Consider the following 16,385-nt stretch of genomic DNA (forward strand, 5'->3'; position numbering starts at 1 on the left):
CGGGGTGGGCTTTCTCCAAGTCATCTCTGGACCCATATGGAGCCACTGTGGATTTGAGATATATATAGATATATATAGATAAATAGATATTTATATACACACATATTTAAATATGCTTATATTTTTTATATATATAAATTTATGTATTTATTTACTCCTGGAGAAATTCTGGCTGGACACAAGAGGACAATTTTTCACAATAAGAACAATCATCCATTGGAATAATCACCCCAGGGAAGTGGGCTACTCCCCAACTTCGGACACTTTAACATTCAGCTGAACAGGGTGCTGAGACATCTGGTTTGGGTCATGCTTTGCCTAGAAAGGTTGGACCAGATGATCCTTGAGGTCCCTTCAGCCTGCTATTGTATAATTTTATGGTTCTATAAAATAAATATTACTGGTTTTCACTACATTCATTGGGCCTGAAATAACAGAGGAATATGCAGCACCTTGATAGCTGTGGATTTCTGGTGAGTAGTTAAAGGTAGGACTTGTTTCAGGAGTGTGAGTCTTCAAGGCCTTGTGGAGCTGGTGGTTTAGTGCTGCTGTGTGAAGAGGGATTTCAAAGTGTGTCTGGTGCAAACATTAGCAAACAGCTGGTGTCTGGATCTCTGTGGGTTGAATTTTGGTAACAAACCAGCATGGGCGCAGCAGAGACCATCAGGGACCAAAGCCTTGGAGAAGGGGATGGTCAAACGTGACCTATCAAGAGCTGAGAAGTAGAAGAAGAGGATTTGCATGAGGAAGACTGAGTAGAGGATTTTGGTCATCATCAAAGTCAATTTGTCACTACTAGACCACAGCAAAGTTTTCAGTGATCTTTTACTAGAGAAAGGGAAAAGCAAGGCTCTGCTCTAGGATCTTTCATACATGAGTAATTGTCGTGACCTGCATGGTTTTCCATCCTTCCCAGAGTTTGATGTTTCATACGTAGACAGTTGCCAGGGGAAATTCTGCTTGCACCGTAATTTTCCATTTGCTGCTCCAATTCAGACAGAGGAGAGCAAAGTGTTCTTTCTGCAGCTCAGGAGATGATTTTGCAGTCAGTGTGAACACCGAGAACCTTCTCATTTTTTTCCCTCTAATAACAGTTTGGCAAATCAAAGTGCTCTTCAGTTAGTCAGTGAAAACACCTAAGAACCATGTAAAAGAGTACACAGCAATAGAGATGGTCTGGGATTAGATATTCTCAGTGATTAGGGGTATTGAGTGTTTTCATCTTGTTTACGTTGAAACAGAATTGTCAAAGATGAGTAAAGAGGGAAGAAACACACACACACATTTTCTAAGTACTTTAATTTACACAGATTCCTTTGCCATGTTTTCCTACATGTAAGACAAGGGCCATCAAGATACATTCTGAAATATAGCTACTACTGAGAGGAGGTCAAATGGGACATATGCACCCCCCCAAACACTAAAAGGAGAAAGAGTAAACGCTTCATAGGGTAGAAGTTAGGTAGACATGATTGCATTTCTTGCCTTTCAAATAATAGCCATTTTAAGCCAGCAACCCTGATGGTGGGACAGCAAGTAGGAGGGAAGGATTTTCCCAGTGAATGATCCTTAATTAGTTTAAAAAACCTGGTGATTTTTGAGCCATTCACTCAGATTGGTTTATCCACAGTAAAGAATAGCAATAAACTCTCCCCCTCTACCTATGTCTGGCACATATACAAGCGCATGCAAGCCCAGGTTAGCAAAACCACACTTTCTTTTGTTCTCTTTGTTCCCTTTGTTCACTATGCAATAATGAAAAATGACAGCCATATTTATTGTAACATTCCTCCAGGAATGCAGAGATAATTACCTGCCCTTAGCATGGGAGAGGAGAATGAGTATGAGCTCCATCTCCTTCCAGCTCCCTGGAATCCAACTGACGTATTGGCATGAAATGCCAAGTGGAGGATGTAGGGAGCAGAGGAGATCTGCTGCCTTGTGAGGTTGTTTTTAGGGTCCAGTTTTTTGTCTTTTGCAAACTTAACACCTGAGAAGAGGTCAAGCACCTCTGTTAAAAGGAGACTGCTTTGAATTACACCTATATCCTCACCCATTTCTAAAGAAAAGGCTGCCACTGTTCATTTAAAGTAGGCATAACTTCATTGATATGGTTTTTTTCATGCAGAGCCTTGCAGGGTCTGCCCAGACAGACCTGCCTTCAGCCCAGGCCTTTTTAGCAATGAGTGAGTCATTCTGCTTTCCATTAAAGAAAACCCAAACTTTGCTCTATGTGCTATGAACAGCGGTTGTGATGTTTCTGAAAAGTTCTAGGTTAATAAGCATTGGAACTGAAAACCTTGAATCTAACAACAATAAAAGCACAGTTACCTGAATGGACCTTATTGAGATAGGTTGTCCTTGCTGAAAAAAAGTGATAGAGTTCCCCATAATTTTCTGTACTGGATCTTAGATATGGGGAAATGCTCATCCAGGTGCCTCCCTGTGGGTTTTATGACTGTTATCTAATATGGAATCCCTGGCAGTGTTCAAGGCCAGGGTGGATGGGGCTTGGAGCAACCTGCTGTAGTGGAAGGTGTCCCTGCCCATGGCAGGGGTTGGAACTGGATGAGCTTTAAGGTCCCTTCCAGCCCAAACCAGTCTGTGATTCTATGGTGTGTGCCTCTTTAATTAGAGTTTAAAACCAAGACCTATTTAGCCCTGAATGAGAGAAATCTTTTCATATCTTAATATTTTTGTCCTCTGCATTTATTTCCTCACTAGCTGGGATTTTTCAGGCTGATTATTTTTTAAGGTATTAAAAATATAATCCATCTGATATATTAGAATATAATTAAAGTTGTTATCATATTTTCAGCAGCGTGTTATGCCTACAGAGAATTTACAAGTGCAAATATATTTTGCATCAGCTACACTAGTGAGGGAGACCAACTTACCACTGCTAACAATTTTTACTGATAGGAGAATGGAAGCAAAAATAAAGGAGAAGGATTTTTGATGCTTCCAGGTGTTCCACCTCCACATCATTTTATTTCTGATTCAGGACATCTCCCAGCGGTTCAACAAAAGCAGATAAGAATTAAGTTAATAGCCTGGATTGCCATGTTTTTCAGGTTCTAATAAAGAAGTTCTGGCATGGCAATGTAATGGGAATGCTGCTGGCCCAGGGTTGTAGAGCAGTAGCTGTTTTGCCTGTCTAATCCCCTGCCTGTGGGAGAACAGCATAGCTGTTCTGATGTGCATAGCTCTGGCAGAGCAGATAGATGCTTTTGGTGGGGTCTTGTGGAGCTGGGATTTGGTTGCAGTGTAGCCCTGCAAGTGGGAATGCATGGATTAGTGAGGCTGTGCACCCAAGGGAGTTCATCTGGAGACCTTTCTGTGCTCAGAAAGACCTCTTCACCCTTGCTATGAGACCCAACTCATACTCATGACTGCATAGCACAGCCAGCATGCTGGTGGCATCTGGATATGGTCATCCACTACTGAAAGGAATGGGGAGGAAACGGGAGGAATCACGGTTCACAAGTGGGTATTGACCTGAAGGTATCTTGATGCAAACAAGACTGAGTAGCTAAAAGGGCTTTCTTGGTGGAAAGCCCTCACCCTCTCTAGCCCATACCCAGAACAGATTGCACTGTGGGTGCTGCAAACCCATGTAGTGCTCAGCTGCTGCCAGAGACATGAAGGGTTCAGAACTGAGGGTTTGGTGGCTGAAGGCTGAATCGTCAGGTGCCATCACAAATAGTACTGGTGCTGGCAAAGAGTTAAACCCTTGTGGGAAACCTGCTCACAGGAGAGTTAGCAACAGGAAAGTAATTGAAAACAAATATAAGGAAACTGCCCAAGTGTTTTAGGTACCTAATTCTCTTTATTCCTCCTCTCCTTTTTCTCTCTGAACCCCCAGGAACTTATGTTCCTATAGCTCACATTTTCAACAGTCTTTAAATAAGTGTTTAATGGGATTTATGAAAACACCTGAGCAGGTTAGATAGGTTATAATTCCTGCTGATTTCCCTGACCTCTCTGGAGCTGGGACACAGGCTCCCATATTGCACAGGCTTATTTGAAAATATTATTCAAAGTATGCTGGAAAATGTTATATTAGATTTGTGGTTTAGGTTCTGGGAGGTGCCATCAGAGTTGAACTGATGCATAGAAATATAAATAAACATAAGGATGTCTCAGTACCTGCCTCTGTGAGTGTATGTGTGTGCATGGTCTTTAATGGTGACTGAAAACCCACTGCCTGCTCTTTGGTTTTCCATTTTAGCTGGCCTATTATCAGAGATTTCTGGAGTGTGAGTTTCGTAAGTAGAGGTTATCATACATTGCAGGCCATCTCTCCTGCTGGGGAGCAAAATGAAGGTTTGATAATGAGATCGCCCAAAGGCAGATAAGAGCTCGAGCTTGCTGAACAGTCCCTCAAGGTTTCCTGTGATGGCAAAGAGGAGGGAATGCAATTTATTATCCTTCTCTCCTTGTACCTTCCCATTGTCTGAGAAGTCAGAGCACCAAACTATGCCTGCTCAAAATAAATAAATTAATAATCAGAGCTGGCATGTCGTTTTGCTCTAAGAAGAAGGGTCGTGATTTGCTTCAGTACCATGAAGGAAGTCTATGAACTCCAAATCCTGAAATTCCAGTCAAAGGGCAGCTCTCTCCCCCTCTCCTCCCTCCTTCTCCCTGCTAGGATGGGTATTCTAAAATTGAGTCAAGTGGCTTATCTTGATAGAGGATGGAGGATGGCTCCATAACCACTGCTGATAACCTCTCCATCTCCAATTCTATTTGCTCTTCTTTCATGCTAAACGCTACAAAGCGCATTACAGTAAAGTGAAAGGTCAGATTTAAGCCGTAAAACACGGAAGATTCAGAGCTGAAGTTGCCACATCATTAAGTCACAGCATCTTCATGCTTATGTTTTCTAGCACATATGGTATATAAAATCACCTAGTGTTTCACAACCCTCTTAAATAATTAGGCACAACAGGGTTTGCTGGGTGACCACCTGGATAAAGTCAAAACAGTGGCATCTGCATCAACCAGATGGGAGTCTGCTCTTTGCTGCCATCAGGAAATGGACAGCCAACTTCCACTCGAGTGAACCAAAAGCTGCCTTCTTCCAGACAAGAAAGGGAAAGGGCAGTTTAGCAGAGAGCAATAAATTTGTCTTTCGATTTTCAGGTTACTGAGCCTCTACTGAAACCAAAAGGAAGAGATCCTGTTCCCCAGCCTGAGAAGCAGCAGGAAGAGGTAAGGTAGATTTGTACGTAATCACCAAACCGTGTACCTGGCAGTGGTTGAACAAAGGCTTCTGGTTTTATTTGTTTCTGTCATTTAAAAGAAAAAAAGAATGGGAGGATGAATATTAGCAATTTAGTGTGAGGCTCCATTAGATCAAATCAGCACCGATGATAGTCACTTATTTCCTCCATTTCATAATGATTTACTCTATAAATTAATGTCCGCCTATTTAAACAGACTGCGTGATTCAGCTCTGGGTACCATGGCAATATGTGACAGGGAATAGGGCTGAACCCACCAGTCATATGGCTCTCCGTGCTGTCATTATGCTGGATGTGCGCCGGTAATGGGGGGCTACGCGAGAACGTAGACAGATATTATGCAAACATATACTGACTTAAGTATCAATCTGTCACTGGTGTAACTCATTGTAATGGCTCCACCAAAGTCATTACAGAGTAATATGCATTACAGCATGTTAAACATCTATCATGGGTGGAGGTTCAGAGAAGCCACGAGAAGCTGTAAGAAGCTACCAACATCCAGGTCTGGAAGATGCTCAGATGTAAGGTTTTCAGCTCAGCAAATCCTGAGCAAAATGTTCCTTTTTCTCCTCCTTTTCCACTCCTAAAAGATGAATCTGAAAAAAGGGTCTCACAGCTTTAAGAAGTTAAAAAAGGAAAATCCTCTTGAGCTTGTGCGCATGAAGCACAAGGAGTAAACTGCAGCAGTTAAATTCAGATCTCTCCCTTTCATAAACATACACGCACACAAATAAGGTTTGATGGTGGGACAGCTTTAGCCTGTCTGTGCTAAACAGTGGTTTTAGAATATGATCCCTTCTCTTGTTACCCTTAGAAATCACTTAGCCTGATTTTGCAGTACAGAAGCAGGAGGTTATAACCTGCATGTCCCTCTTCAGCTGACCCATGTCCTCTCCCCCGACACACCTGGATAATAAATTAACACATCCATAACCCAGATCAGTCCTTTCTGCAACACAAAATTAGCCTGCTTAATAACCACCAGCTTTCAGTCCCAGGTTTTGCACTGGTCATTCCTCTTTCTGGTGAGCAAGATCCTGTTCAGGGTAAGGTACCTCTTGGATAATGCTGGTACCTCAGGTTAAGCTGTTCCCCAAACTGCATTTTTTGGTTGCCGTTCAAAGAGTGATGCTGCAGCCCTGGCTCAGTGATTGAAGGCAGAGAGGGTGTCTGGCACGGGCAGGTGGGGATATTTCATTGTTCAGTGCAGACTTGGCTGTTTTGCTAGCATAATATACGTTCTCCAGCCAATCCAATGGATTAGAAAAGTACTCCGTTTAAAGGTTAAATAGTTGGTGCTCCATCAACATGTATGGGAGGTGACACACAAATCCAATGTGATCCAAAGTGATTGGCTCAGTCTCCAGCCAGCTGGGTGGTGGAGCCAAGGGTAAATGCAAGTGCAGAGATTTCTAAATTGACTTTGCCCACTGCTTACTGCTCACCCTGGGCACTCAGCAGTGCATTTACTCACTTTTTTGTGTACTAAAGCAGTACTGATACAGCTCACAGCATCCTCAAGCAGTTGTATAGAGGGTCAGGAAAGAGGCTTAATAGACAGAAGGTGCCTGAATGCAGTGTTACAGTAAGTAACCGGCTCTCTAAAAAGAGAGACTGGTAAAAGAAAAAGCCCAGGGAACAAACACTGGATCTGTTGTGCTGTTACCATTTAACCTGCATTCACTGCCAATTGAAATGCACTTTACATTACTTCAGTCAGATACTTCAAAGGAAATCCTGGAGATGGGAGCACTTAAGCAAGAGCACTTCTGGTGGTAATGTGTGTATTTGAAAGCCTGGCAATTGGGAAGGTTGTGAATGCAGCAGCGTAGCCAAATATAGCTGTAGCTTGTTATATGTAAACGGCAAGACTCATTCTGATATTCCTGCTCCTATTCTGCCCTTCCTTCCTGCAAAACAGTGTGATTCCTCCATCTGTCAGCATCTCCAGTATCTGTGTTTGCCTGTAACAATGTTCGCCTGTGCACATTACCCCACACGGCAGCTCGGTGAGAATAGCTGATGTAGTACCAGGTTATAAAAAGCCCAAAGGAAGCATTCAGGAAAGGCTCTTTGAGGAGAGAATTGCTACTTCTGCAGTGCTGCCTGAGCCTCCCAGACCCTGGGGGAAGGCAGGAGTGTCAGGCAAAGCCATGCACACAGCTGAGGGCAGGCAGAGGATAAAGAAGGCTGGTGCCAACCTTAGGCTCGTTGGGTCGAGCATAACCAAGGTGATGATCAGGTAATGGTGGAAAGCTAGAGCAGGTAAAATGCTTGTGTGGAGGCTCTCCGCTCAATGCAGTTAAATCCTCCTGAGTACCCACATGGAGGTCTGTGTTTTAATCTGTGTGTGCTGGGTGTTGGGTCCTTGTAGCTCCACCATGTCCTGCAATGTGAGATGTGGGGTTTCCCACCCTCAGACCTTTGTATCCTGACTCTTGCACCCGAACTGAAGAGCAGGCAGCACCTGCATCTGCAATGAACAGACTATTGCAGTTTGCTGGGATGTAACATCTCCCATTTCCCATCACACAATGGAGTATTCTGGTTCTGGTGTGTGTGGTCAGGTGTGCATGTGAATGTGCAAGGCGATACTGATGAGTCTCAAAGAACTCTGGTTATTTAAACATTATGATAGGGTAAATCTGATGCAGTTCATTGTGAGACGTATAAGACACAGGTCCAAGCACAACATAGAAAGTGCATCATATGAGAGGGCAGTCTGTGAAGGGCTGGAAAATCCCAGTGACACAGGGAAAAATGTATCAGCCAAGCTTTTGTGGTTAGCTTTCCTGCAGAAATGCTGTTGCTGTGATACATTTGGGCACAGTCTAATCTCTGCCTTTGTTGTCATGGTGGATAAGAGTTTAAAACATAAATTGCTTTTGGATTCTTGGCAAGAAGCGTCTCTTTATGGAATGTGTTCCTAAAAGTAGTTGTGAATACCTGACTGTAAAATAAGGGAGTGTGATATTTTGGACCTGGGGACAAGAGCCACATCTGCTCTTTTCCCCGGCACAAATGGCAAGACTGTGAGAACACACTGACCTTTATTCAGTGCAATTAAATGCCATACAAATAAATAGCTAATTCTGTTTAGCAGCATTGCTGCTTTTATCTCCCTGTAGCCATAACCAGGTGAAATTCCCCTTTGCTGACCTGACCATGTGTTGACACATTCTGCTGACCATGTGTTGACACATTTAGGGCTGTGGCACGCAAAGGAAAGGTCCTGTTTGCTCAGGATGTCTTCTCCTCGCTCCAAACTCTTACCCGTGATTTGGAAAGGCAGCTGAAGGACAGGCATTGCTCCCTTTCCCAAGGGCAAGGAGTGGGGAGGGTGGGAGAAAGGCTGTGCACCCCCACAGTGTCTGGGATGGTTCCTGCTTTGCAAGTGGATTATTGGAGCAGCGATTGTCCAGAGAAGGCACACAATGAACCTCATCCAAATAAGGGACATGTTCAGAGAGGAGCATCTATTGCAAGCAATCTACTTAGTAGCTCCACCTATTAATTTTGCTTGACTTGCAAAGGCAGTTGTAGACTCCTTGCCAGTATCTACTGATAGTATCTGAGGTTTGAACATATAATGATGTCTGTTTTGTACCATTCACACGTTCATTTGTGTGTGCAAATGGCAATTTCACAAATGCATTTAGCGCAGCCAAGTCTGAACAGATTTTTATGTGAACTTCAGGAGGCAAAAGGCATATTCCCATCAGGAAATTTCAGGGCAAATCTTAAATTCCCAATAAAAACAACTGAAAAGGTACTCCTAGATTTGAGATAGCTGTTTCTAAAGACCTGGATAATATCCCCATTCCTAAATTCCTCACAGAGGTAGTCCTAGATTTGAGATTGTTGTTTCTAACGACCTGAATAATATCCCCATTCCTACATTCCTCACAGAGTTCCTACATGAGGTGCTAATATTTCTGGAGTCATTAGTAGATGCATCTTGGGGGTTGAGAGCTTGGAGTCTGGTGTTAGAGGGATGCTGAGCTCCCCCAGCTGCATCCAGGCAGCGTAACACGGCATGAAATTCCCAGTTCTGCATTACTGAAAATTGGGAACTGCAAATTAGCACATTTCGGTGAACTTTCTGCTTGTGACTCAGCACTTCCCTCTGTAAAGTGGCAATAATGTCACCCTTCTCCTAAATTAATGCTAAACTGATGAATGCCGTAGACAAGCCTGAGAGGAAATTAGTCATTGCCTCCGGAGCAGTGTTTGAGTAGTTTTCTGGAAATAAAACATCAAACAGGTGCTCTTTAAAGGAACTCTGTGCACATGGATACTTTGGAAAAAGCTGGTATGTGAACACGTAGCTTAAAGATCATATAACCATGTATATCCCCAAGGGGATCAAATTAAACTTGTCCAGGTAAATTTAGTTTGACATTTCCATGTGATGTATTACACAAAGGTTGCATGTATAACACCTTCATGCTCCACTGTCTTCCTGAATCCTAGATTTTTAGTGTCATAACGTCAGAAAGGACAGTCTCCTGGTGGTGTTAGGTTGCTCCAGGGCTAACTACCCATCTTCATGGTCTTCCCTCCTCCTCCTCCTCCCTAGACCAAGCAAACTCTTGGGAGAGTTTCCTATTAAAACCAATCAAAAGGACACCCTTGACTCTAACCATGCCCAGTGCTGTGATCAGCATTAAGCTCACTCACTAGGTTTATTTTCTTCCCTCTTTCCACATCCTCAGCTTCAAAGATTCAGTTCATCTTTATTTCAGACCAAAGAGCTGCATTAAGCCTGGCTTGCCTAGGGCCAGCCCAGCCATGAGTCTTCTTTCTAGCTGACTCTGAAGGCTGTGGTTTGAGCATGGCCAATGTAGGAAACATCAGATGGATGTGCTGCTCTTCCCACTGTCCTCTTCCTCCTTGTTCTCATCTCCAAACCAACAAAACTCTTGAATTGATTTTATTTTTAATTTAATAAAATGAAATTAATGCTTCAAGCAGGAAACATTTGAGGACAAGTTTCAGCTCGGAACACTTTATTATGGCTGAGTTTTAATCCTGGGTGCAAAAGAAGGATTATGCCGAGGACACTGACATCACCTTAAATATAGCAGCATGAATATGCCACTGTAATAAATCTTTTCAGCTTTTAATTTCAATTCAAGGAAAATGTTGGTTGAAAATATCCTCTTTCCCAGTAACATTCCATTGTCTGAATGTGCCCATGCTTCCAGGCACCATCTGACACAGCCCTGTCAGACAGGAGGGTGAGGAGGTGCCATCACAGAACACCTCAAGAAAGCCTTTTGCAGATGCAGATCTAACAGCAAGATGCTGATCTGACCTGTTGCAACCACCATCTGGGGAGAAGGGGTGATAAAGCATCTTGATAAGCTGTAAGAGAAAGAGTTTGACCAGCAAAACCTGAGCTCACACTGGGAAAATGTCCCCCTTACAACTGCTTTTGGGAGACATCAGGAAGGTGGAGGTGGCCTCAGTGTATTGCTGCCAGGCTGTGCTCAGCAGGAGTTCTCTCCTGCCACTCAGGAAGGGGGGTGGGACCCAGCAAAGTATCCAGGAAGGGGAAATGTGATTTCTAACTGAAGCATCAGCAGATGTTTTAAAAGGTCTCCTGGGAAGAGCCGAGAGTAATAAAATGGAATAAAATCGATTATGAAGCCAAGTTCCTCTCCTGACTGCCACACCCAGAGGAAAAGGAGCTCTGGTTCTCACAGGCAGACAGCATTCTGCAACCAGGTCTGGATGCTTTCCTCCTGCAAAGGCAAGAGCTTGGGAATGGTCCAGCCCAATTTGAGGTCTGATGAACTGGTTGAGTGGAAGGTGACCCTGCCCATGGCAGGGGGTTGGAACTAGATGATGCTTAAGATCCCTTTCAACCCAAACCAGTTTATGATTCTATGACCCTCACCAATAGGAAATGTGCTTTACTGGGTGTAAGAAACATCCTCCCAACCATTCCAATACTGCTTGGCACTTCTGTGGTTACCCAGGGAGTTTGTCTCTTTTACGATATGATTTAAGATAAGATTCTATGCTAAGATTCTTTAAGATAAGATTCTATGATTCTGTATTTTGAGACTGCAGACATGTTCAGAGGTTTTCATGGTGACTGGAGTGAAGACAATCTCTAGGTTTCTTGCAGAAAACTCAGATGTTGAGAAACTGGCCTATAAATAACGTGGTTTAGTGCTCACAGAGTATTTGTTGGTTGTTTTTTATGAATCGGCATTACAGTTATCATAAATGGAGCGCTATAGAGCCAGTTACCATGGTACATAGATATCACCAGTTCTAGCCTGCAAGGGATGTGTTAGTAGTATCCTCTCTGGCAAGAGATGTGAAATGTTACAGCACTCCTTTTGCTAGCAAAGAAAAAAACTCCCAGCTATGATATGATCCATCTTTTCCTGCATATGGAGTATTATCACCAAGTGTCGATGAGAACACCTGAAGCTTTTAAGGCTGGCCTGATAACACCCCTCCCATCCAAGATATGTGCAAGACAAACACGTGGAGCAGCACCGCTGAGCTCTGCTTTGGCAGCCAGTGTTAATGGTGCGGTTTGGTGCAAAAAGCGCAATTCACAGCATTTGTGGGTGAACATATGCAAATCAGCACATAAATCAGGCTGATGAAGCTGCAGCAGCCACCACACACCAAAAATAAGTGTCTCTTTTCCCTTTAGGCTAAGACTAGCACTAGCTAAAGGAACAGCTGCACGAGCCTGATGAGGCCCAAGAAGGCCATTAGAGTCTCCATCCATGGTTTCGAGCACAGTGGTCTGAATGCAAAACCCTCTCTGCAAATCTGTGGTCCTGCTAATCTGCTATTTTGGATGTAGTTAGTTTGATCAGCATTGTGCTGTTGCATGTTTTCCCAAGGGGTCTGTTACCTACATGGTGAAAAAAAAATGCCTTTTTGCATTACAATTCTTAGTTTGAAATGAACATTTGCAGTTGTCTAAAACAGGCTTAGTTTAGAGTTGATAAAACCTTTGGTTCTGGCTGATCTGTCTCCTTTAAGGCTGTCAAACTGAAAGGAATTAAAATGCAGAGCAAATTATTTAGAAGAGAAAATGCAACTTTGCAATTTCACTTGGCTCCAGGGATCAGGTTTTAAGGAATGATGAGCAGTTTGGGTGTCTTTTGTCTTGGGAGCCTGAGGTTGGGCTCATTAAACAGAAACAATGTTCAGAAAATACTGAACACCTACCTTTGGAGAGCCCATTCTCTGCAGGTAGCTAAAGATAGGCCCTAAACTTACTGGTCTGTTTGTATAGGCTCAGCTTTTAAAACCAAGTACAATAAAATAACTGTGATACTCCACATGCAGGAAAGCCAAAAGATGCTTTAACAAAGATAGTACCAATGTAAAGGCTGCACTGGTGCTCCTGTTAGGAAATGAGGTGGAAATAAATATTATTCTGAGCTAGTGACAATAAACACACAGAAGTGGCAGAACAATTTATGCTCCATCCCTGGCAGTGTTCAAGGCCAGGTTGGACAGAGCCTTGGGTGAGATGGTTTAGTGTGAGGTGTCCCTGCCCATGGGAGGGGGTTGGAACTGGATGATCTTAAGGTCCTTTCCAACCCGATCTATGATTCTACTATTTGAACAAGAGTGAAATGCAGCCAGTCTTCATCAGTTCCATAGTCAAAGAGCAATGTGGTCTCCAGGATCTTGGGACTTGTGGCTGCTAGTTTGAAAGAGCACACCTTTGGGGACCTCTGTTTGTATTTTTAAAGGGATCTGGCTGGTTGACTTCCTTTCAGGATGATCGTTTTGATCATGTTGGATTGAAAATCCCTGGCAGTGTTCAAGGCCAGGTTGGACAGGGCTCTGAGCAAGCTGCTCTAGTGGAAGGTGTCCCTGCCTGTGGCAGGGGGTTGGAACTGAATGAGCTTTAAGGTCCCTTCCAACACAAATCAGTCTATAAGTCTATGATTCTGCTACATTAGGAAAGATAAATTCAGAAATTTGAAAGCTTGGGTGTGCACCTCATCTTTTAATTCAAATTTAAATAAATAAATAAGAATAAAACCAGTGATTTGGTGTCACTTCCAGAGCTGGATAAAAAGCTGAACCTAACTAAAATCCAGTGATGGTGATAAATAAGCCAGGAGTTTAAAATTAATCCCATTATTGTGCTCTAAAGCATTATTAATAGGTGTAGAGGTTTTGTCAAATCCTGTTATTTTAATACTATCCTTTCTTCTAAATATTTCGTAGCCGGGTTTTATTTCTTGTATTAAATAGTCACTTTAGAAGAAAGATAAACCCCCTGTTAGTGAAGTTCAGAAACACACAACTCACAGGGCCTAGCTATGAAGACTCTTTAAAAGATCTATAGGAATCAGAAGCCATAGCAAAGGAAGGAAGAGGAATTGCTGTGCGTGAGTGGTCCATTGGGCTGGGCATCACTTCATCCTCCCATGTCTGTCCTGGCCCCAGTACATGGCTACACATTACTGCAGTGGGATAATATTGTGTTTCCAAGATGTTAATATCATGCTGATCAATTCAGAACCACAGAAACCCATACTCTGCAATCCCTATGCGTGCAGAATAATAACCACACTTTGCAAGTAGTTCCATTCATTCCAGTGGGACTCTCTTGTAATCAATATATTTGTTTCCAAATTATAGTGTTATTGGTCCAACTTGATCTTTATTCCCGTTAACCAATTGCATGTGCAGAAGGCCTGGAAACGATGCCACAGCGAGGGCTGCTCTCGTCCCACTCCCATTGTTCGAGGACTCCAGTCCTCGGAGTTATTGTTCAAGCTGCCAGTTATCTCCGAGTGCTCCCAGCAGATGTTGGGGGGAGGGAGCAATGTATTTATGGGTTTTTAAAGAAGTTTGCCTCCTTAAGGACCAGCCCCGACGAGGGATTAATTCAGTTTGCTCCCCCCCGCACTGTGTTTTGTCTCTTTTTAAGTCGGAAAATATTTAGAGAGGAAAATGTGTTTTCTTGCTGTTCCAAATAATAATAATTTGCCAGTGGAAATTTATTACTGACTTCAAAGGGAGCCCTAAATTTGCTGATAATAAATGAGGGACAATCCTGCTTTTACTAGGCAGTGTAGCTGTTCTTGCAGGGTTTCCTGGGTGCTGATTTGAATGCAGAGCTGTCCACAGTATGGTATTTCCATTCTGTGAACATCCTTCAGAGTTCAGCATTTATTCTGGGGCTGGTTTTTAAAGACATAGGATTGTATCAGAATACTGGTTTTCAAATCACAGCCCTGATAAGAAGGTTTTTTATAACTGGGACTGTTCGACTATCTTAATAACCAGAATAATCTTCTGGACTATAACTTGATCTCTGGGGTGGTGGTCTTAGTTATATGAGGTGGAATGCTGAAGCTCCTTCTCAAGAAGAGCTTTTCACTCTACATCTTCTGCTTGATGATCTGTTCAATGGAGTAGTACAGGTCTCTCTTTTCTGCTCTCTCTCATGTGCACATGAGATACAAACAGGGAAGCCCATAAGAAAGCTGGTTGGTATGAACTTGTCTCTATGGGACATTTTTTGCCTTAATGACCCATCCCGGTTTGATGACATTCCATGAAGAAGACTGTTCCAGCCACTTCTGCTTCAGTGAAGGTGAAACTCTAGAGCACCTTAATAACTGAAGCCAACAGAATCCATGTGGAGAGCTCATCTCCTACTCTTGGAAGTTCACATCCTATCCAAAATGACCTTCTTGGCTGAGCTCCCTGCTTAGCCCTAACCCTATTGCTGAACATTTAACCAGAAACTAAACAAACCACAAAAATGAAGCCATGCCATGCCTTGATTAGGGATTAGAAATGTTAACTGCCCACTGCCTTTTCCTGCAGGGGCATGCAGCCCCTATACCTTTAATTAGAGTAGCCTGTGGTACTTGCCATAAAGCTGATAAGTAATAAATAGCTGCCTTTGTCACATGCAAGTTCAGCATTGTGAAATGGCACACGGACGGCTTTAAAAAGCCTTTGATTAAACCCAGCACTACAGTAAATCTACAAACACAGAGGAAAGAAAAGAAGCTATTTAGTCTGTGCCAGTTCCCGGCATTAAGTATGCAAATTTCTCGGTGTCTTCAGCTCCCAAGAACAGCAGGCGCTGAATGCAGCAGCAGCAGCAAGCGGCACGACATCATTCATTTCAATCATTAAAACAAAAGCGGGATAAATCGCTACCTAATTTGTAAAATATGCTTATCATATAGGCTCTTTGGTCTTTAAGAAAAGCACCAGCTGAATGAGAATCACTGCATTATTTGGGGGAAAAAATGAAGAAAAAAATGCTTGAATCAGTGCTGGTTTTCCCCCTTCTCCCAGTGATTGTTCTTTTCTTTCTTTTTCCTTTCTTTTTCCTTCCATTCCCCTTTTTTCCTTTTCCCTTCCCAATTTCAGGTGAAACCTGAAGCCTTCCCTCAGGTTCCCATCTCAGTCCATCAAAAACCAGTCTATTTTACTGGACAGGCACAACTTGACATTCCCACATCTGTCTTCTCTCTCCTTTCAAAACCCAGGAGGGTGACACCAACCAAGGCCCAGCCAGGAGCTCAGTGCTGAGCATCTCTCACCACCCTGCTGCCACCCTTGTGCATCATCAGCAATCTACATTCCTCCCTGCATGGCAAAATACATCTCCAAAGAGCCTGATCCTGCATCCTGCTAGGAGGTGCCTATCAAGGGACCCCAGCTGGGTGTTCATCACCCCTATGCAAAGGGATAAGGCTGTCTCTGTCCTCTTTCCTGTCCCCAGTGCTCAGCTCAGGCACCATCATTCTTTGCATAAAGAGCAGTAGTGAGGATTATTGTTGCACAGAGAGCATTATCCCTGGATCCCTAAAAGGGTTAAATTCTACCCCATCTGAATGATGGTCTGCAGGTAACTTATTTTTCCAGTTAGACTGTTCCTTTTACATGAACCAATTCACCAGTTTCCCCTCAGGTCGTGGCTACTTGTGGTGCAGAGGACATGAGCACTCTCACTAAGGCTGCCCCTATAGCATGTTGTTGCCTACGTGGCTCCTCTGCCTCCACTCCACGATGTGCGTGTGACGAGCAGCAGGGCCAACAACCTTGCTCTTGTATGGAAAGTGTCCTTCGATGATTTCCCAGCTGTTCAGCCATTCGGTTGTTAAAGGA

The 16,385-nt window shown here is 43.3% G+C and overlaps 2 protein-coding genes across 2 annotated transcripts in view; one reads left to right on the plus strand and one right to left on the minus strand.

Moving 5' to 3' along the window:
- ARFGAP1 (ADP ribosylation factor GTPase activating protein 1) overlaps positions 1 to 16,385 on the minus strand; it is a 280,382-nt gene that overhangs the window by 249,791 nt on the left and 14,206 nt on the right. The window lies entirely within an intron of this gene.
- YTHDF1 (YTH N6-methyladenosine RNA binding protein F1) overlaps positions 1 to 16,385 on the plus strand; it is a 218,641-nt gene that overhangs the window by 157,353 nt on the left and 44,903 nt on the right. Inside the window, exon 7 of the transcript XR_009726685.1 lies at positions 5,146 to 5,219. The gene's annotated coding sequence lies outside the window, so the exon portion shown is untranslated. The remainder of the gene's footprint in view (positions 1 to 5,145; positions 5,220 to 16,385) is intronic.

The sequence above is a fragment of the Neopsephotus bourkii genome, unplaced genomic scaffold (assembly GCF_033783945.1).
Source record: "Neopsephotus bourkii isolate Nb327-2 ecotype Australia unplaced genomic scaffold, CSIRO-AGI_Nbou_v1 NB_1060, whole genome shotgun sequence".
In the NCBI taxonomy this organism is placed as follows: Eukaryota; Metazoa; Chordata; class Aves; order Psittaciformes; family Psittacidae; genus Neopsephotus; species Neopsephotus bourkii.